A 23,154-nucleotide genomic window follows, 5' to 3' on the forward strand; every position below is an offset into this window, starting at 1 on the left:
CTAAGCAGAGAACTCAACTGCGTCACACTGTGCCCAGACTTCTGAACCACAGAAACTGTGACATATTAAGTAGGTATTATTTGAAACCTCTGAGTTTACAGTAATTTATTATAGTAGCAATAGAAAACTAATACAATGAATATAAAAGGCCCATCATGATCTGGTTCTTTCATAACTTCCCAACCTTATTTTGTGCCATCACCACTATCATTTTCTGTACCTTCCTTTTCACTTGTTTAAATCTTAAAATCAATGTTTACGTATTAATTTACTGGTAATGCCAGAAGACTTTTGTATATAGGTTAGATTTTGGATGTGAACTCTAAGAAATATTCACTATTAAATACAAAAGAAGAAAGAGTATTAGAGTTGTGATTCACTGTATACACTGAATACGCTCCCCGAAAAGTTAGATAAATAAAAATCACGATTTCAAGATAATCTGTTTACTCCCAATTTTTTTATTTTCCCACTTATCTTTAAGCAGGAAAAATCAGTAAACATAAGAAATCATGAGTTTACAAAATCATGTAAATTTTAGAAACCAATTTCTTCCTAGTCTTCCAGCTTAGATATTTTATTCATTATTCAAAAGTCCATCCAATCTGACCTATACTACATACTTTGTATTATCTAAGTATTTTCTTAGCATCACTTCCAATGTCTTCCAAAAACTGTAGTATTAAGAGGTATTAATAAACGGTTTCTGGTGACTTAAGTATTCTTTAAAACTGATGATCTCAATTTATATTCTATCCATCTGTATCTTCATTTGGCTATTAACAAGTATTTAATATTTATAAGCCTTACTTGTGAAGTGGGCAAAAAGCTACAAACCTACTTTGGAAGATATTTGAGAAGGATGTATTATAATCATCAAATGCTAAAATTTAATATATACTGTATTTGTGTTCAGAAGTCCTTTGATCCATTCCACCATGACCTTCTAACAGAAAATGACCAATCACAGGCAAAACAAAATTTACTCCAAACAGCATAAAGGCCAGTGTGACCACATGGGCAACCGAGAGTGATAAATGGAAACCAAATGCTGGCTGCAACCTTGTGAAGAACACCCCCCACAGGCAAACTGTGTTGTGCTTTTTTTTCTCCCCTTCCTATTAAATAAAAACACCCACTGAGAGAAAAGCTTCTTTCAACTTTAAGGGCCTTTGAATCATGAGCAGTTAGACATCAGCCGACCGGTAGAGTGGGGTTGAAAGCAATACTAACAAAGAAAGGAATGGAGAATGGAGCCATCTGCAGTGGAGCTAGGCTAGCTCTGCCCCCAGTGCAATTGAGTAAGCCTTCGCACACCAGGGCTCCTGGTGCACCGCACACCTGCCTAATGTGACACAGGATGAGACTTCAGTAGCATGGTGGTCATGTTTAGGAGAGGTATGCCTCTTTCTCCTTACTGCCCATCCTTACTCTTGATTCCCAAGACCTGGGAGCACTTCCTCAATTCAGTCACAGATCTATGACTCCAGAATAAATGAAGATTTGGCACATTACTTGAAAGACTACAGGTTCCTGACATAAATGTTAGTCTGAGGGTAAATTTATCATAAAATCTAAAACCCAAAGATAGATAGAGGCAAAAGGTTAACTCATTTTCAGCTCTGAATGGCCTTATAAGCTATCCTAACTAAATAATACAAACAGTACACATTTTATACAATTTTTAGGAAACTGGAAAACTATGCCTAGAATTAGGGGCTTTTCAGTGGCAGAAAGCTTTCACATTTGGACATAATGTCTTCCAAATCCATAAAAGTAGCAGCCCACAATCTCAAGGAGAATCCTAGAGAAAAATGAAGGAATTTAAATTTTCTGCAGGTGTCTAATACCACAATGGGATCATAAGTATCCCAAAGGTGCTCTATTTATCCCTTACAACTGCCTAGAGATGTGTTCACAGGGTGGCCTGTAAACTCATAATTCTGTTACTCTATCATTCCTCAAATGCAGACCCATATTGAATCAATTGAAGTCTTTCCTTTAAATAAAGCTGTGTTATTCTGAAATAAATCTCTAATATATATAGCTCTCTCTTTAAGAAATACAATAAAATATGAAAAATCCCTGTGATGATTTAGTTGGTTGAACCAAATCATTGAAATTTAACTAGAATAAAAATATTCATTGAATTTACTTTGTTTCCCAAGACATTAAGAGGGATTAAAAAGTATATTCCAAATATCTTCTGATTGCTGTAATCTCTCTCGCTCACTATAGTATGCTTTCTCTCAGTTTTGATATGGCATCATATCATGACACATTAAGGAAACCTCTTAACATTCTACCACTGGGATTTTACACTCTACTGATACAGTTTTCTCAAGGTCACCAATGTTCTATTTATTAAAACATATAAACATGAGATTTTAGAGGTAGAAAGACCTTTGAAATCATTTATTAAAACTTTACAGATACAAAAATTGAGACCCAGTTTGTTAACCCAGAGCCTCATAGCTAGTGAAAGGAAGGAGGAAGATTAGAACTCAGGTCTTGTTCTCAGACTATCCTTTGTTTTTTTGTTTTTATTTCTGTTGTTTTTAGTTCTCATTATCTTAGTGGTTTGCTGCAATAATGAATACTGTTCTAGAAATTTTCTTCTCCTTCCTATGTTTCAAATGACCCCTTTCAATCTCTCTTCATGAGTTCTCATTCCTCTTTTTACCGTCTACTCTCGGGTAGTCCTAAAAACTCACTCCTGGATTCCATTTTCTTTTCTCTTTATAATCTTCCATCACAGAGCTCATTATTTGCATTAGCTTAAGCCACAGATGTTTCCCACATGTCTTCCTCAAACATTTACATTTCACCTACCTCCAGAATTAATTATTCTCACCTTTCACACACAGGAAAGTATCTTGAACTGAACTTAGTATTTTCCATATAATCAGGGCTTAAGTCATGGAACTGTTTGTTTCAACTCAACTATTCTTAAATTCAAGTCTTATCAAAATTACCTATTGAATGGATAAATAGAATGTGACCTACTCATATGACAGAATACCATACAGCAGTTAAAAGAGTAATTTTAGTCCACATTTATCAATATTATTAGAACTTTGGTCAAAATGACTCCGTATGTTCACATTTTAATATACTTTTGCTCTAAACTCACAGTAAAAATGGATAAAATATAAAAAAGTTAAAATCCAAGAAGACATAACCCAGGATCAAAAATTATAGGCATCTCCATGGGCCAAAAAGGGAACAAAAATACAAATCATAGCACTGAAACCACAAGACCACTAGGTTCCAAATCCAGAGCAGGTGGTAGCAGTCAGGAGGTCAAGTCCTACAAGATAAAGGAGATTAAATGTGCTCCATGGGAGGGAGAGGAACTGCAGCCAGGTTCATTGCCTGAAGCAGGGGTAGAGTTGGGGTGATATGAGACTGGGCATAAAATAAGAATGAAAAAAACTGCTGCAGATACGCTGCCCAGGGCTACCTCTCTAGAGCAATGGGTCTAGGTAAAAGAAGTAAAAAGCTCCACCACAGGGCATTGAATCAAATCACCTGCTGCTTAGGACTAGTTCCGCACTATCTCCGTAATTATTGCAGAACAAGTTCTCTGAAATCTATTAACACACTAACTGCCATGAGAATTGTATTTAACTCACTCTAGTTTTGACCCGGAGGCTGCATGAAGCATATATTGTTGATGTTCTTCTTGGTATAATTAATATAGACAATTTAAGTCTAAAAACATGCATTAAATGAATAGAAGTCAATAATTTTTTTCTATTTATGTTTACCTTTACATTACACTTGAAGTTTTTATTCTATTTTCATAGTAAAACACTGTGGCCCCAAGGAAAAGTTTCTGATTTTTTTGTGTGGCAATCAATGCATTAAAAGAGATCCGGGGAAGTGGTTAGAGGCAACTGTAACACCATTAGACAGGGAGAGGCAAGCTCAAGCAGAAGACATAACAATCCTAAATGCATATATATTTAAAAACAGATACATACACAAAAGATAATGAAGCAAAATCTGATAAAAATAGACAAATCCACAATTATAGTTGGAGATGGCAATATGCTTCTCTCAGTAATTGATAAAACAATAAAAAATTGTCAATGATTTAAAAGACATGAATAACACTAACAACTTGATCTGGCACTTATAAATCACCCCAACAATAATAGAATATAGATTTTTTGCAGTATATATGGAATATTGACCAAGGTAGACTATTCTCTAAGCCAAAAACATACCTAAAACATATCACAACAGGTTTAAAGGAACTGAAATAATATAAAGTATGTTCTCTGACCATAATAAAATTAAATAGATATCATTAACAGAAAGATAACTAGAAAATCCCCAAATACCTGGAAAATAAACAACATCCTTGTAAATAACCCCATGAGTCCAAGAGGAAGTCACAGGAGAAATTAGAAAATATTCTGAATTCAATGAAAATGAAAATACAATATATCAAAATTATAGAATGTAGCTAAAACAGTGCTTAAAGGGAAATTAAATGCTTATAAGAGAAAAGATAAATGGTCTCAAATCAATGATCGAAGCTTAAAAAGCTAGAAAAAGATGAGCAAATTAAATCTGAAGCAAGAAGGAAGAAACTAATAAAGGTACAAGCAGATATCAATAAAATTGAATGCAGAAAAAAATAGAGAAAACCCATAAAATATGAAGCTGGTTCTTTGAAAAGCTTAGTAAGTTTGATAAACCTCTAGCCAGACTGATCAAGAAAAGAAGATGCCAATATCAGGACTAAAAGAAGGGATATCACTACAGAGCCTATAGACATTAAAGGCTTACAATACATGAATATTATGACCAACTGTATGCCCACAAATTCAACAACTAAGAGGAAATGGATAAATTCCTTTAAAGACACAAACTACTGAAGCTCACTCAAGAAAAACCAGATAACTTGAATCATGCTATATCTAGTAAATACACCTAATTCATAGCTAAAACCTCCAACAAAGAAAACACCAGGCTCAGATGGCTTTACTGATAAATTTTACAAGATATCTTAACAGGAAATAACAGGATTCTATACAAACTCTTCTAAAAAGAGAAGAGGAAAGATAATTTACGAATTCATTTTATGAGGCCAGCACTACCCTGATAGCAAGACAAGACAAAGACATTATAAGAAAAGAAAATTTCAGACCAATATCCCTCATGAACATAGACACAAAAATCCTTAACAAAATATTAGCAAATCAAATTCACCAATATATAAAAAAAGAGAACACATCATAACCAAGTGGGATTTATCTTGGGAATTCAAGGCTGGTTAAACATTCAAAAATTCAGTTAATATAATTCACTGTATTGACACACTAAGTAAGAAAAATGGTATGAGCTTCTCAAGAGATGCAGAAACAGTATTTGACTAAATTTAGCACCCATTCATGATAAAAACTCTCAGTAAAGTTGGAATAGAAGGAAGTCTCAATCTAATAAAGGCCATGAACAAAAAAACCTACAGTTAACATAACTTTTAGTGTGAAAAGACTGAATGATTTCTTCCTAAACAGGGAACAAAGCAAGAATGTCTGCTCTTACTACTCCTATTCCAACATCATACTGGAGGTCCAAGTCAGTGTAATAAGGTTAAAAAAAAAAAAAAAGACATACACTGTACTGAGTCATGGACAACATGATTGTCTACAAAGAATCTAAAAAATTCTACTAGAGCTACTAAATCAATTTAGCAAGCTTGTAAAATACAGGGTCAATATAGTCAATATAAAAATATCAGTTGTAATGCTATGCCTAGCAATGAACAATTGAAATTAAAATTAAAAAATAGTACTATTCATAACAGGACCCAAATACATGAAATCCTTAAGTAAAAATGTAACAAAATATGTGCAGAATCTATATGTGGAAAAATATAAAAGACCATTTTCTAAAAGAAATAAAAGAAGATTTAAATGAATGGAGATATATACTGGGTTCATAGACAGGAAGTCTCAATATTCTTAAGATGTCAACTCTGCCCAAGTGTTCCACAGATTCAACAGAATACCAATTAAAATCTCAGAAGAATTTTATTCTAGACTTCAATAAGCTTATCCTAATATTTATGTGTAAAGGCAAAGGAATTAGAATAGCCAAAATAATTTTGAAAGAGGTCAAAGTTGGAGGACCTACACTACCTGATTTCAAGAGTTACCATAAGGCTACAGTAATCAAGACAGTGTGATAGTGGCAAAAAGACAGACATACAGATCCATAGAAAAAAAGAGAGAATCCAGAAATAGAGTCCACCTGTATGATTAGCTGATTTTCAGCAAAGGTGTCAAATCAATTCAATAGAAAAAGGATGGTCTTATCAATGAATACTGCTACACTGATACCCGTATACCAAAAACAAAACACTTAATGCATATCCTAGACCATACACAAAAATGAACTAATCATAGGCTTAAATGTAAAATCTGAAACTACAAAATATCTAGAAAACACATCAGAAAAATTTCTGTGACCTCGGATTAAAGATATCTTAGGCCAGGTGAGGTAGCTCACACCTGTAATCCTAACACTTGGGAGACTAAGGTGGGAGGATTGCTAGATGCCAGGAGTTCGAGCCCAGCCTGAGCAAGAGCAAGATCCCATCTCTACAGAAAACAGATTAATTAGCCGGGTGTGGTGGCACGTGACGTGACTGCAGTCCTAGCTACTTGGCAGTCTGAGGCAATAGGATCACTTGAGCCCAGGACTTTGAAGCTACAGTCAGCTATGATGATGCTAATGCCACTGCACTCCAGCCTGGGTGACAGAGCAAGACCCTGTCTCCAAAAAAAAAAAAAAAAAAAAAAAAAATTTTCTTAAATATAATACCAAAAGCATGATCCCTAAAAGAAAAAAAAAACCACATATTTGATAAGAGACATATATCCAGAATATATAAAGAACTCTTAAAATTCAATAATAGGAAAACAACCCAATACAAAAATGGGCTACAAATTTGAACAGACACTTCACCAAAGAGGGTACTTGGATAGCAAATAAGCTCACGAGGAGATGCTTAACATCATCACTCACTAAGGAACTGAAAATTAAAACCAGAATGAGATACCACTATGCACATATTAGAAGGGCTAAAAATAAAGACAAAAATACACATTTAAAAAAAGCCCTAAAAATACCAAGTGTTGATGAGGATGTAGATCAAAAGAAACTCTTACATGTTGCCGGTGGGGAAGCAAAATGTACAGCCACTTTGGAAAATAGCTTGGCAAGTTAAACATACATTTCCCATATGACTCAGAATTTGCATTCCTAGGAATTAACCCAAGAGAAATAAGAATATAGATTCACACAGAAACCTACAGGTAACTGTTTATCACAGCTTTATTGTTAAACTGCCAAAAAATGAAAATAACCCAAATGTACTTCAACTGGTAAGTGGTTAAACAAACTGTGTTACATCTACATAAAGGAATATGACTAAGCAGCACAAAGGATCTCATTAGTGATACACACAAGGTGAACATCAAATGCGTTATACTAAGTGAAAGAAGCCAGACTACTTATATCTCCTTTCAGCAAATGATAGAACTACTAGATAGAACATTAGCAAGCACAGAGAAGATGTGAACAAAACAATCAATCAACAGGATCCAACTCACATATATAGGAGGATCCAACCAACAACAGCAGAACACATATTTTTGCAGGCACCCATAAAACAATCACCAAGACAGACCATAAAATAAACTTTAACAAATTTTTAAAAATTGATATTACACAGAGTATGTTCTCTGACCATAATGGAATCAAAGTAGAAATAATAAGAGATGACAGAAAAATCCCCCAACACTTGAAAATTGAACTTCTAAATAACCCATGAGCCAAACAGGAAGACTCCAATGAAATAATTTTCAAAAAATGTAGAGTTAAATGAAAACAAAAATACAACATATCAAAACACGTGGGATGTGCAAAACTAAGGCAGCGCTGAGAGGGAAATTTATAGCACTACAAACAGTCCCCAACATGTGACGGTTCGACTCAGGATGTTTTCGACTTTACAATGGTGCAAAAGCAATATGCATTTAGTGGAAATCATACTTTGAATATTTCATTTTCCCAGGCTGGTGATATGCAGTATGATCCTGTCTCATGATTCTGGGAGGTGGCAATGAGCCACAGCTCCCAGTCAGCCACACCATCACAAAGGTAAACAATTGATACCCTACAGTGTACCGTGTTGCCAGATGATTCTGCTCAATTGTAGGCTAATGTAGGTGTTCTGAGCATGTTTAAGGTAGGCTAGGCTAAACTATGATGTTTAATATGCATGTTCATAGATTGGAATACTTGATATGTTAAGATGTCTATCCTACCCAAAGCAATCCACAAAGATGTCTATCCTACCCAATGCTATCCCTATCAAAATTCCAATGGCATTTCTTTTTTAAAAATGGAAAAATCATCTTAAAATTCATATGAAATTTCAAAGGAGGGCGAGAATGGGAAGCTGTTGTTTAACAGTTACCGAGTTTCAGTTCTGCAAGATGAAAAGAGTTCTGGAGATTGGCTGCATAACAATGTGAATGTAGTTAACACTACAGAACTGTACACTTAAAAATGGTTAAGACGGCAAATTTTATGTGTATATTCTACCACAATTTAAAAAAATGGTTAAGAGGGTAAATTTTGGTATGTGCATTTTATCACAATTTAAAGTAAAGAAATTTTAAATAGTTAACAAAGGGAATTAACATGTGTTTTACACAGTCTTTCCCAGAAAACAGAAGGAGAGGACACTTCCTAACTCCTTATATGAAGTTAATGTTACCCTGATATCAAAAGCACACAAGATAGTTTTTAAAAAAATGGCACACCAGTATCCCTCATAAATTTAAATACAAAAATATTCAACAAAATATTAGCAAACTAAATCTAATAATGCATAAAAATAATTATACACCATGACTAAATGGGATTTACTGTGGGTGCAAGGCTAGTTCATCATTTGAAAATCAATCAATATAATAAGCTAAAGAGGGAAAATCATACATTAATTGATGTAGAAAAAGCATTTGAAAAAAGTCTGATACCCAATTATAACAAAATTTTCAGCAAGTTAGAGGATAACTACCTTAACTTGATAAAGAACATCTACAAAAAACCAAAAGCTAACAATACATTTAACAGTAAAAGACTGAATGCTTTTCCCTAAAATGGGAAGCAAAACTAGGATGCCCACTCTTCTTCAACTTAGTACTAGAAGTTCTAGTTACTGCAAAAAGGCAAGAAAAAGAAATAAAAGCCGTACAGATTGGAAAGGCAGAAATAAAAATTTCCATAGTTGCAAACGACGTGAAATACAGTCATGTGCCATATAACAACATTCTGGTCAAGGATGAACCTCATATGAAGATGGTTCCAAAAGATTATAATGGAACAGAAAAATTCCTATGACCTAGTGATGTTGCAGCCATTGTAGCACAATTATTTTGTTTTTTAAAATAAATTTAGCGTACCCTCAGTGTACAGTGTTTATAAAGTCTACAGTAGTGTACAATTATGTCCTAGGCCTTCACTTTCACTCATCACTGACTCACCCATAGCAACTTCTAGTCCTGCAAGCTCCATTCATGGTAAGTGCCCTGTACAGATATACCATTTTTTTTTCATCTTTCTTATTGTATCTTTACTGACCTTTTCTATGTTTAGATACGTTTAGACAAATAAATACCACTGTGTTACAACTGCCTATGGTATTCAGTACAGTAAATGTAGTACAGGTTTGTAGACTACAGGTTGTACCATCTAGATCTGTGTAAGCACACTCTATGATGTTCACGTGACAAAATCACCTAATGATTCATTTCTCAGAATGTATCCCTGTCATTAAGAAACACATGACTGTACTTAGGTGTAAACCTAACAAAAGACACATAGGATTTGTATGTTGAAAATTACAAAATGCTAGTGGAAGAAATCAAAGAAGGCCTGGATGGAAAGACATATTATGTTCATGCGTTGCAAGATCCCACGTAGAAAAAAATGTCAAACTTGTCCAAATTGATTTATAGGTTTAATAAAATTACTATCAAAACCCCAACAAGGTTTTTTGCAGACAGAAACAGACAAGCTTAGTCCAAAATTTATATGGAAAGGCAAAGGCCCTGAAATAGCTAGAACAATCTTGAAGAATAAAGTGGGAGGAGTCATTTTATGTGAATTAAAGATTACTATATAGCTATAGTAATCAAGACATTGTGATATTTGTGGTACAATAGACACATAGATAAATGGAACAGAATAGAGAACCCAGAAATACACTCATGCAAATATACTCTCTTGATTTTTGAAAAAGGTGCAAAAGCAATGCACTGGGGAAAAACAGCCTTTTCAACTAACAGTGCTAAAGGAACTAAACAACTACAGGCAAAAAAAAAAAAAGAAAAAAAAGAACCTCGATCTAAACCTCATATCTTACACAAAAATTAACTCAAAATGAATTATGGACTTAAACGTAAAATGAGAAACTATAAAACTTAAAAAAAAGACAAGAAAATCTTCAAGATCTATGGCTAGGCAGAACTCAACACTGAAAGCACAATTCATAAAAGGAAAACTTGATAAACTGGGCTTCATTAAAATTAAAAATTTTTATTCTATGAAATGGTCATTAAAAAGAATAAAAAGACAAGCTAAGTACTAAGGGAAAATATTTGCAAACCAATATCCAACAAAGGACTAGTAGCCTATTATCAAAAACTCTCAAAACTCAGCAGTAAAGAAACAAACAACCCAACCAAAAAACATGCAAAAAAACACGCAGACTAATCTTACTGATGAGGCTTTAAAGATGGCAAAGAAGCAAATGAAAAGCTGTTCAACATCTTTAGCCATCAGGAAAATGAAGTAAAAATCACAATGAGATATCATTACACACCTATCACAATGGCTAAAATGAAAAAATAGTGACAACACCAAATGCTGGCAAGGATGCAGAGAGAACCAGATCACTGACGGATCCCTCACCCATCGCTGGTGGTAATGTAAAATGGTACAACCCTTCTGGAAAGCAGTTTGGTAGTTTCTTATAAAATTATATATGCAGGCCGGGCGCGATGGCTCACGCCTGTAATCCTAGCACTCTGGGAGGCCGAGGCAGGTGGATCGTTTGAGGTCAGGAGTTCGAGACCAGCCTGAGCAAGAGCAAGACCCCGTCTCTAACAAAAATAGAAAGAAATTATCTGGCCAACTAAAATATATACAGAAAAAATTAGCCGGGCATGGTGGCACATGCCTGTAGTCTCAGCTACCGGGGAGGCTGAGGCAGTAGGATCGCTTAAGCCCAGGAGTTTGAGGTTGCTGTGAGGTTGCTGTGAGCCACGGCACTCACTCTAGCCCAGGCAACAAACCAAGACTCTGTCTCAAAAAAAAAAAAAATTATATATGCAATAACCATGTGACCCAGCAATTGTACTCTTGGGCATTTAACCCAGAGGAACAAAAACTAATGTTTACACAAAAACCTGTACATGAATGTTTGTAGAAGATTATCTTATATGTAAAAACCAAAAACTGGAATCAATCCAGATGCTTTTCAGATGCCCTCCAGATGGTTAAACAAACCTTGGTTATATGAACCTACACATGCAATAAAATGTATGGAAGTAAAATACACACATACACAAACGAGTACAAGTCAGAGAAATCTGAATATGATCAGTGGACTATATCAACATCAAGATCCTGGTTGTGATATTGTACAATAGTTCTACAAAATGTAAAAATTGAGGGAAACTAGGTAAAGAGTACATGGGATCTCGCCCTATTATTTTTGACAAGTGCATATGAATCCATAATTATCTCAATAAAAATTTCAATTAAAAATGCTATATACTGCATGATTCCATTTATTGGATATTCTGGAAAAGTCAAAACTATAGGGAAAGAAAACAGATCAGTGGTTGCCAGAGGGTGGGAGTCAGGGAGAAGGGTTAAGGAATATGAGATTTTTTTGGATGATGGAACTATTCTATATTCTGATTACACTGGTGGCTACATTACTATAGTGCTGTCAAAATTAAGAAACATACACTAAAAATGGTAAAATTTACTCTATGACAATTATATTTCAGTAAACCTGACTTTAAACAAAGGACATTACTAAAAGATAATCACTAACAAGACCAATCAAGAAAAAAGGGAAAAGCAGAAATAAACATTAGGAATAAAAAAGGAGATGAATATTAATATAGTATATTTTTTAAATCACAAGGATCTCCCAGTAAGGAATGATTGATGATCTATTGTTAAATGACAAAGGCAAGATGTAGTACAGAGTGTATTGTTTTGTGACAGTTTGGATACAAAAATTACATACTGCATAGCAATGGAAACTATAACAAGAAACTTGTATCAACAGTTGCCTGGGGAACAAACACCTGAGTGGCTGCTAAGGATACAAGCGGGAAGAAGACTTACTTTTGGTATACACTCTTTTTTAAATTTTCAATCAGGCTCCATGTGGAAGTATTACCCATCCAAATGAAAATTAAATATAATAAAATAATTTAAAAACTAAAACACTACCCCCAAATCATATGCTTACCAATGACTATAAAAATTTAAACCAAAATGAAACAGTTAATAGAAAAATATGAAATTATCAACTCAATTCATTTTATGAAGGAAATACAACCTTCATAAAACTAGAAAAGAACAGTAGAAAATTACACACCAATTTTACATATGAAAATAGATGGAAACACCACAAATAATATTATAAAATTAAATTCTACACGCTTAAAAAGAAAATTTATTATTTCACAACCAAGTTGAATACACCAGGAATGCAAAGGTGGTTCAACATCTAAAAATGTATTATTAAAATTTAGATTAACAGAAGAAAACATGCTCATCTCAATACAAAAAGAACATTCTATAAAATTCAAAGCTCATTCATAATAAAAGAAACTCTTAGAAAAATAAAGACTATCTTAACCTGATAAAGAGAACCTATCAAAAACCTACAGCAAAAGTTTACTTCATATCAAAATACTATATATTGAAACTTTAGAAGTATTCCCTTTAAAGTGAAGAACAAGATAAAGATGGCCTCTTTAAAGTTCATTTTTAATATTATACTGGAGATCACATCCAAGAAAAAGAAAGAAGGGGTATAAAAGTTATTTGTAGATATGCCTGTCTACCTATAAATCCAAAAGTAAGTAAAGGTTAACTATTCTACATGTCAGTAAGACTGATGGATACATGATCATCATACAAAATCAATGGCATTCCTATACAGCAACAATAACCCAGTAGAAGCAGTGACAGAGAAAAATGATTATACTTAAAATAGCAACAAAATATTTAAGACGTCCAAAAATAAGTTTAACAAAGATGTGCAAGGAAATTGTGAGAAAATTAGAAGCCATTACTGAAAGAAATAAAAAATGTTCTGAATTAAATGAAAAGACATTCTGTGTTCACAGATAGGAAGATGTAATAGCATGTCAATTCTCCCCAAATAAGTCAATAAAATTTAATATAATCAGAATCCAAATTACAATAGGATTTTTTATAGAATTTATAAGCTGATCCTAAAATTCATATGGAAGAGAAAGGGGCTTATAATAACTAAAATTATCTGAAAAATAACAGTAAGGTGGAGTAATTTACCCTTATTGGGAATTAAGACAATATAAAGTAATTTGGAAATGTAATTTAGCAATGTTGTAATGGCACAAGGATGGACAAATGCACCAATGGAATAGAAGAGGGTCCTGAAACCAAACCGTGCATATAAAAAAAGAGACATATGTCAGAGGTGGCATTACAGATCAGTGGTAAATACCAGTTATCCACACAGGACAGGGGTTGGAGGGAGAACCTCAGATTTCTCTTTGAAACTATACACAATAATCTGTCATGGGATTAGTTTTAAAAAAAAAAGAAGAAAGAAAGAAACTACACACAAAAATAAATTCCAGGTAAATCAAAGTCATAAATGTGAAAACATCTTCAGAAAAAAATTAGAAGATTATCTTAAGTGATGGTTGGAAAGAAAAAGATTCCTTAAAAAAGAGTCAATAAGAATAAACCATAAAGGATTAATAAGCTTGACATTAAAATTTTAAACTTTTCAACAAAATACAAAGTAAAAATACTAGATTGAAAAGCCACAGACTGAGGAAAGAAACTCTAATTGATACTGAAAAAGAATTAAAAATACTATTTTACATTTTAGTGGAAATATAAAATAATATCAAAGATACACATCAAATTTTTTTGCCAGTGGTTACTTCTTGGAGTAAGGAATAGGACTAAGAGCAAAAAAAGGTATTTTTTTTGCCTCTGTAATTTTTCTATAATATTATTTCTTTTTAATTAAAAACTAAACTCAAAGTAGAGTAAAACATTAACTATCATCAGTTCTGAATCGTGTGAACATGAACCTTTATTTATTATTCTCAGTATTTTTTAGTGTTTTTTTAATTCTAAAAAGCATACAAAAACAATAAAGATAAAACTAGCCCTCTGCCTTGGCCAAAACAAAAGTTCAGACAGCAAAGATAATTTCCCCCAAGACTATGATTTGGGGGTACTTCCTTTGCAGGTATATTCAAATACTCGCAGGTAACTCCAATCAAGATTAGGATGGTAGCCTATCTTCTGCAGGGCTGGGAAAGTGGCAAGAAGTCAAAATAAAGTCCAAGGTAATTGGAATGACAAAGGCTGTAAGCCACAGGGAAAGCTAACATTTCAGAGGCTCTCCATGGTGTACCAAGGAGAATGCCTCTTTTGTTTCCCATCAGACTCCCAGCTGAATGTGAGGAGTGCTGTGTCATGGCCCTTGTCAGGGGATGATGGAGCCTGGCAATATGGAGAACCCCAGGAGACTTATGTCCAGTATAGACATGTTCCTTCACAACAGCAGGTCCTCTGTCTGGAAGGAATATGAGGTAACGGACACAGCACACTTGGATTTCTCCAGCATCCAAGACAAAATACGCCTTCATTGAGGTGGTGTCCAAATACAGGCTGCTGCCTTGCTCTCACAATAGCATGGAGATACAATCAGCTCTATTTAGAAAAGCCATTAGTCCTCAGCAGGAAAAAACACACTCTCCATGTTTTAAAAAGCATACTGCTAATGACAATCAAATCAGCATTTGAGGAATTCCTAATACAATCCTTGACATCATAAAGGATTTACCAAGACATAGTTTAGAGATTATTTGGGACAAACAGAATGTGAGGTGCCAAAGTAAAGAAAAGCCAAAGAAAAAGCTTTTAAGAAAACCTATTTCTGGCTTTGCTGTTCTGTCTCTGACAATAGCATTTCCTCCTTCCACCAAATAATTATCCACTGGAGATACATCTCTTATAAGCGTTCTTTATGCAAAGCAAAATTTTAAAGTCTGAAAAAAGAGGCACCCCAAATCAGTGCATTTACTTCCCCCCACTGTCCTCAAAAACAAAAAGAAATCATTGAGTCCCCAAAAGATGCATGATTATGCTGATTTCTAAAAGTTGCATGTTTTTTCTTTTTTTCTCTTTCTCTCTCTTTAAAATTAAACAGAGGAGGACTGTGTATTAGGTACTAAAGAAGCCATTTAAATTCAATCTCTCAGAGGAAATAGAGAGATAAAATAAACATAAAATAAAGGAAAAACTGATGATACAGGCAAGGTGGACAGACATCTGACAAAGGGCAAAGCAAAAATAATAAACATGTACAACTTTAACATGTGCCAGATCCAGAAACATGGAGTTTTCTTTCTCTCTAAATAGTATTTATATAACCCTAGAGAAAGCAGGGCTATCAATATCAGAAAAACAAGGAGAACTTCACAATGTGTATTCTGCGGACCACTTCAAATTCTAGTAAGATTTAGTCTTAATATATGCATCTCTCTGAAAAGACACAAGCAACCATGTCCTCTTTTACTACCGTCTCCGTTATTAATCAGGTCTCTGGATCTCTCTCAGTTTCTCCTTCTAAACACAAATCAAAATCTGCTCAGGTAGCTTTCCCCACTTGAAACCTTTCAATGATTTCTCACTGCCCTGTATAAGAAAAAGACGTAGTTTCCCAGCACAGCATAGCAAAGTCTACATAGCAGCCTACTCTGGCTCCTGCCTTTGCCTCAGCAGAATCTACTTCCCACTTACTACTTGTCACAGGTCATATTAAACTGTTGTAGTTCACAACACATACAGACTTCATATCTCTATGCCTTTACTTCTCATGTACTCACACCTGTCCTTCCCTGACCTTCACCAAATCAACTCAATCATTTTTTAGGAAAGTACCTCTTACAGCAACCTAAGTCCTCCTCCTTCAAGGTCTCAGAGCATAATATGATTATTCAATCATCTTACTTAACAACTGCTATACTATCAGGCCCTGCTCTAGACACTGGGGAGATAGCAAAATATAAAACAGAAGAAGTCCCTACTTCTATAGATGTTACAGTACAGTGGGGGGAGACTGACAATATACAAGAAATGCATAATATGTCATGTGTTAATAAATGACAAGAAAAACAAAAGCAGGTTAAGAGAATTATAGGAGATAAGAGGTGTGATATTTCAGATAGGGTGGGCAGAGAAGGAATCTTTGATAAGGTGTCAGAGAGGGAGAGAGTCAAGCAGATAACCTGGTATATTCCAGACAGGGAAAAAAGTACAAAGGCCTGAGGGGGAGTGTGCTTGGTATGTCTGAGAAACAGCAGGAAGGTTTTTTTATTTTTATAAACGTGAGTTCTTATAAATTGGCTGCTACGTGGAGTGTAGGCTATAGGGAGCAAGGATGGATTAGGGAGACTGGTTAGTAACCTACTATAATAATGTAGGTAAGAGATGATGAATGCTTGGACTAGAAAGAATGGTAAGAAATAGATTCTATACATATTTTCTGAAAGTAGAACTGAAAGAGAAAAAAAAAAACCAAATAGACTAGATGTAGGGTGTGGGAGAAAGAAATCAAGGATGACTGCAATTAGGGGGATAGAAAAATGGAGGAAAATGTGCAGAGGAGCAGATACGGTGGGGGGAGCGGAGTGGAGTAAGGGAGAAGAGGGGGGGATCAAAAGTTTGGTTTTGGACACATTAAGTTTAAATATCCAGATGGAGCTATCAAGTAGGCAATTGGAAATACTAGTCTAGAATTAAGGGGCAGATCATAGCTGGAGGTATAAAATTTGGCCATTATCAGAATACAGAAGCACTGAAAGCCACAGGACTGGCTGAAGGTGTGTAGGGGATGGGTTCAGAACAGAAGAGGTTCAAAAACTAAGCCCTGGAGTAACTATTTTTAGAAGTTGGAAACATGAAGAGGACCCAGGAAAGGAAATACATCTCTAGCTTAGCTCAGATGGCAAGCTTCTTGAGAGTAAACACTACCTTTTTTGTCTCCTTATCTCCAGCTTCTGGCACAGTGTCTCTTGGTTCTTAGTAAGTATTTGGTAAATAAACTGTCCTTTGAAACCCAGCTAGAATCTAGAGTTATTTCCTAGAAGTTCTCCTGGTAAGGCATGACAGTCCAATAATTGAAATATGAGCAGCCCAGTGAGGACATCTTTTCAATCACCTGCAGCACACACTGAACTTATTTTGAACTAGCACACCACTGCTACACAGGCCACTAAGAGACAAGGCACAGATGAAGGCTTTAAAAGAAAGACTCTACTGATTGGAAAAGCAAACACTATAATGTTCAAAGGCCAGGAATCAATAAACAGATTTTCCATCTTCTGTTGTTTCACAAAGTAAATAAACATGAAACATATGGCTGATTGCTCAGTTTTTGGTCTTAGTCCATTACCATAAGCAGCTATAGTAGAGAGGCTAAACTTCCAGCTCCACCTATCAGTAGAAGGCAATAAAAATGAAAATTGAGCACCTGTAAGAAATTATAAGCTCTTAATAAGTATGTCTCCCTTCAGTCCCCTGAACATTTTATTCTTTTCATCATAAAGAATTCAAATGATTCAGATAACTAGGGCTTGCATTTTACCCTGGGATAGGAAAACAGAGTATGTAAATCTCTGGATCATCTTTAAAGTGTTCTATTGCCAAAACAACTAATCACATGGAAACAGATGTGTGTGAATAATCCAACTGACTCACAAAATAACTGTGCTACCATAAAGGACATTCAGCTGATCATAGTGCTGCTTATTCATGCCCTAAAAGACATTTTGGGTAACTTTTCTTACTTACATCTAAGTTGAGTAGAGCTATTTCATGTTTAACTGACACAAGAGAGGAAAATGAGAGGAGGAAGAAAAACTCGGGGAACCAAACTAAGTAGAGGCTGTTGCAGAAGTTAGAATTTAGAGGAAAATCAGGTTTACCACTGATTAAAAAAAAATTCATGGCTAAATGAAAAGGAATGTTTTCTCCAAAATAAATGGATACCTCCATGCTATCTGGAAACTAAAGCTCAAATGTGATTCTGTAAGAAACACTGAATTATCTAGATGGTCAAATTTCTACCTTTTATTAACTATGCACTATGCTATTCTCTATTGTTATTTTAGGGAGAGGTTATGCAATTAAAGAATAATAAGTAGAGTATTATACTAAGACTCTGTTTATATACTGCTATTCCTAATTCATTACAAATGCATTTTAAACAAATTCCTCTGTTCTTATCCATCATTCCCTCTTGCTATCAGCATGAATGCTATTATAATTCCTTTGTAAGTGCCTAACACAGTTCCTGGCATATCAGCTCAAAAGATATTAAATATTTGATGAGTAAATGGATAATTCCACCAGGGGACTTAACTACTAGGGACCACGTACTATAATGGATGTATGTCAGCTTTGGCTTTCCAGCATGTGAATGCCCTTCTGATTGGCAGAAAAGCAAAGAGAGATAAGAAGCAGGAACCACTTCCCACCACAGAAACTGAAGAGGAGCAGTTATTCACTGTCTTCACTCCTTGGAAGCTAGAACATGTGAAGGTGACATAAACCTGTCTAACTATAAGTGGAATTATAAATCTTAAGGGGTAAGCAAAGACACAAGGCCCAACAGAGATTACTCACAGCAGATATAGAAAAATTAAGAAGGCAAGGCATGGCTATAAGTGTCTGAGGGCAGCTTACTGATGACTGTCCAATGACCAGTGTCAGGAGCACATTGTCTATATAGTGACATCTTGGCTGTGACTTGCTTCTCATCAATCCTGCCCCAAGCCTAATTCTTTAATTTTCTTGTCAATTCTGTAAGATACAGAGTATTCACTACTCTTTTACAAAATTCCTATCTTACTTAAGTTGGCCAGGGTTGATTTCTGTTGTTTGCACTAAGAAATTGGTACCATGGAGTGGATTATAGGCAATAGTCCCTCAGGTAATTAAGGGCAATTTGGGATTGCCTTCTGGCCTGGAAAGGGCCAGTGAATATCACATTAGTGTTCATGGAAGGGATTCTGTAAGTCCTTGACATGGAGTAGTGAAATAACCAATTATCACTTGTGGTCACGTGGAATGCTCTACGTAATTGAGAAAGTGCTGTCAAGAATAGAACAATACACAAGGCATAAAGAATTCAAGACCATAAGGTAGAGCATCTGCTATTCTAAGGGTACAAGATAACTTAAATAAAGAGATTATAGTCAAATCTCTACAAACTAGGCTCAAGGCACAGACTGAAACCCAGTACTGTTAAGAAAAGGATCTTTTTTTCTCTTTACAACAATAGAGCTGAGGTGCCCATAAAAAAAAAAAAAAAAAAAAAAAAAAAACGCACAGGTTTGATGCTCCAGGTTGCTAAATTACAAGTCAGTTAAATTTGCACCCATATTGAGACTACTATATGAAAGTTGGTGCATTGATTAGAAAAGAGAGAAAGAGGGTTGGAATGGAGGTATATGGGAGGATTCTGAGGAGCTGAGTGAAAGTATCCTCATTCTCATTTAGGCCCCCTTGCTAGCTGGGTAACCCCTCTTCCTTGTCTTCTTGAAGAGGAAGTAAAATCTCCCTTCCTGAAGGAATTCCCTTCCAGGAGTAAGCTAACTCCCCATTTGCTTCACCCTTCCACACATACATCCTGCTCCACCAGCATCAGGTAACAGCATGCTCTGTGGGATGAGTTACAAAAACAAAAGAATTATAAGACTTTAGTCATTTACATGGACAAACTTATAGAAAATAACTATAGGAATACATTCCAAATATGTTAGACCAAGGAATGAAAAGCAATTTTAGGCCTAGCTTTATTAACATAGGTACACTTACCAAAGATTTTGAATTCAAAAGCTACCTTCAGTGGCTGGGAATGGTATTAAATGCTTGTCTAGCTGGTTGACTAGAAACTGGATTCAATGATGTTCTGTGCTAAAGGTAGCTGAGATCCCACATATTCTTTGGGATAATTTAGAAGGAAGAATTCAAAAACTTCAGGATACAAGCATAACGGAAATGTCTTCCACCCATTCTCCACCTATGAACCCTAAAAGAACCGAGAAGACATTTCCTACTCCAAGGCCTTGAAAATACATGAGCAAACAGAGCACTCATATGTTTGAAAAACACTTTATAAGCCAGGATGCAGGTAGGAAACACTGAAATCAGGCTGCTCACTTTAATTTCAAGAAGAATGGAAGAGACCACACAGTGGCATTTAATCGCTAGTATGTGAGAAAGTAGGCATAATTACATAAATAGGCAGCAAGGCTGGGATGGTAATTAAAATAGTCTGACTGTATGAATATTTTGCAGTAGCTAATTGATCATGGAATCTTTAGGATTAGAATAAATGGGTAGTCAATGAACTCCTTTCAACCAAAACATTAAACCAAAAGCAAGACCACTTCCCTAAAAGAAAACAGAAAGACAGTAGCACCACTAAAACTTTATGATGATTACTTATCATATCCCCATTTAACTTTTCAGGAAGTATGCATTTTGAAGAACAAAAGTGATGCCAGTTATTCCTTAGAATAGATACGTCTGCAAACCCAAAGTGAAAGTGAAAGACATAATACATCTCATGATTATGTGACCAACTTGCAAAACTGTTATTTCATATTCTTAGGTTTAGAGGCTTTAGAACCCAAGAGCGAAATGTCACCACTAGTACTACAATTATTTCGACTGGAAGCTGAGACTTCCAACTACCCACTTTAAGTTTTACAAATCACTAGGAAAAATCACGCACACACCCCCTCCAAAAAAGAGTTTAATTGTCAGGCAAGATAAGTGATCTTGACTGCCTTCAAGGTAAAATATAGTAGGGGTAATATATGAGTGTAGATGAAACTCAGAGTAACCCAGAACTAGCTTTCCTTTTCTTTCTTCTCTATTTTTCCCATTATTTTATAAAGGGTATATGGTGGGGTAGCTAACTTTACAACTGAATCGATAGGTTTAAAGATACAGAAATAAAGGAGAAATGGATACCACCCAATGATCCAAGACTTGGAAATAGATGCAGCAATTCATAAGAACTAAGTTATCTCATTTCAGGAGCAAGAAATATATTTTCATTTATACAAGGAATGCATTAAGGCAGGTAAGAATAATTTTTTTTTTTTATGTATCCATGGGGAAAAAGTATGTTGAGGAATCCGAATGGCAGACAATAATACATGTTATTTTTGCTGAATTGTTCCTATCTGGGGAAAGTCCCAAGGTAGAGGAAACAAGATTTTACCTCCCACCATAGAAGCTAAAGTGGAGCAGATAATCCTTCCCTCTATGTCTTGGGACAATGTGACTACACATCCTAAACACTGCCAATCAGTTGGTTTATAGATTTTGGACTCTTAGGGAATGAAGCAAAGGTCAGTGAGAGATCCCATTAGAATATGAGCTCCATAAAAGTAGGAACTTTGTTTACTCTAATTAATTGCATCTAGAACAGTGCTAGCCATAAGGAAATACTTAATAAGTACTTTTTAAATAGAAAAAAAAGGTCAGTGACAGATTATTTTCAGCAGTCATGGGGTATCAAAAGTCCAATGACCTCACCCTTTGTATTGTATGTGGCTTAGTTTTTAACAAAAAATGTTTAAAAAGTAAAAAAAAAAAATTAATATTAAAAAATCCTTACAGAATAAGGATATAAAGAAAACAGTTTTGTGCTGCTTTATAATGGGTTTGTGTTTTAAGCTAAATATTATTATGAAAGAGTCAAAAGTTAAAAAACATTAAAAGTTTATACAGTGAAAAAGTTGTAATAAGCTAAATTTAATTTATTATTGAAGAAAGAAATTTTTTTTATAAATTTAGTGTAGCCTAAGTGAACAGTGATTATAAAGTCTAGAGTAGTGTACAGTAATGTCCTAGGGCACATTCACTCACCATTCACTCACTGACTCACCCAGAGTGAATTCCAGTCCTGCAGGCTCCATTCATGGTAAGTGTCTTAGAGAGCTGTACCATTTTTTACTTTCTTACTGTATCTTTACTGTACCTTTTCTATGTTTACATGTGTTTAGATACACAAATACTCACCATTATATTATAATTGTGTACAGTATTCAGCACAGTAACATGCTGTACAGGTGTGTAGCCTAGGGGCAATAGGACATACCATACAGCCTAGGTGTGTAGTAGGCTGTGCCATCTAGGTTTGTGTAAGTGCACAACATGATGTTCACACAATGAAGAAATTGGCTAACAATGGATTTCTTAGAACATATCTTTGTCATTTTTTTTTTATTTCAGCTTATTATGGGGGTACAAAAGTTCAGGTTATATATATTGCCCATATCTTTGGCATTAAGCAATGTATGACTGTGTATATATATATCTCTCTGTGTATATACGTATATACATATCCGGATATATGTACACACCCACATATAAAAAAGCTTCCTGTAGAAGAATGGAAGTAAACTATAATGACAGATTTATGATCAATGCCTAACATTTACTTCTTCCATTAGTATGTTAGATTAAACCAAATGAAACCATAGATACTAGATCATTTTTTACCTAAAAAATATTTCATATAGTTTAACCTAATATATTTAAGTTGTGTCCAACAATATAGTAATATCTATTTTCCCCTAGCTGGCTATTCTTAGTTACTTTTTAAAGGTTATCTTCAAAATCTTTACTTAATTTGTCTAACATTGTTAAATGCTTAGGCTTTAAAACACTACTAATAATACCACAAAGTCCTTTTTACACAGGTTGAGTCTAATAGAATGTCAA

At 34.8% G+C, this 23,154-nt stretch overlaps 1 protein-coding gene across 3 annotated transcripts in view; it reads right to left on the minus strand.

The window, feature by feature from the left end:
- Positions 1-23,154, minus strand: part of LOC123641241 (tubulin-specific chaperone cofactor E-like protein) — a 155,585-nt gene that overhangs the window by 95,165 nt on the left and 37,266 nt on the right. The window lies entirely within an intron of this gene.

Source organism: Lemur catta, chromosome 7 (assembly GCF_020740605.2).
Source record: "Lemur catta isolate mLemCat1 chromosome 7, mLemCat1.pri, whole genome shotgun sequence".
NCBI classification, from domain to species: Eukaryota; Metazoa; Chordata; class Mammalia; order Primates; family Lemuridae; genus Lemur; species Lemur catta.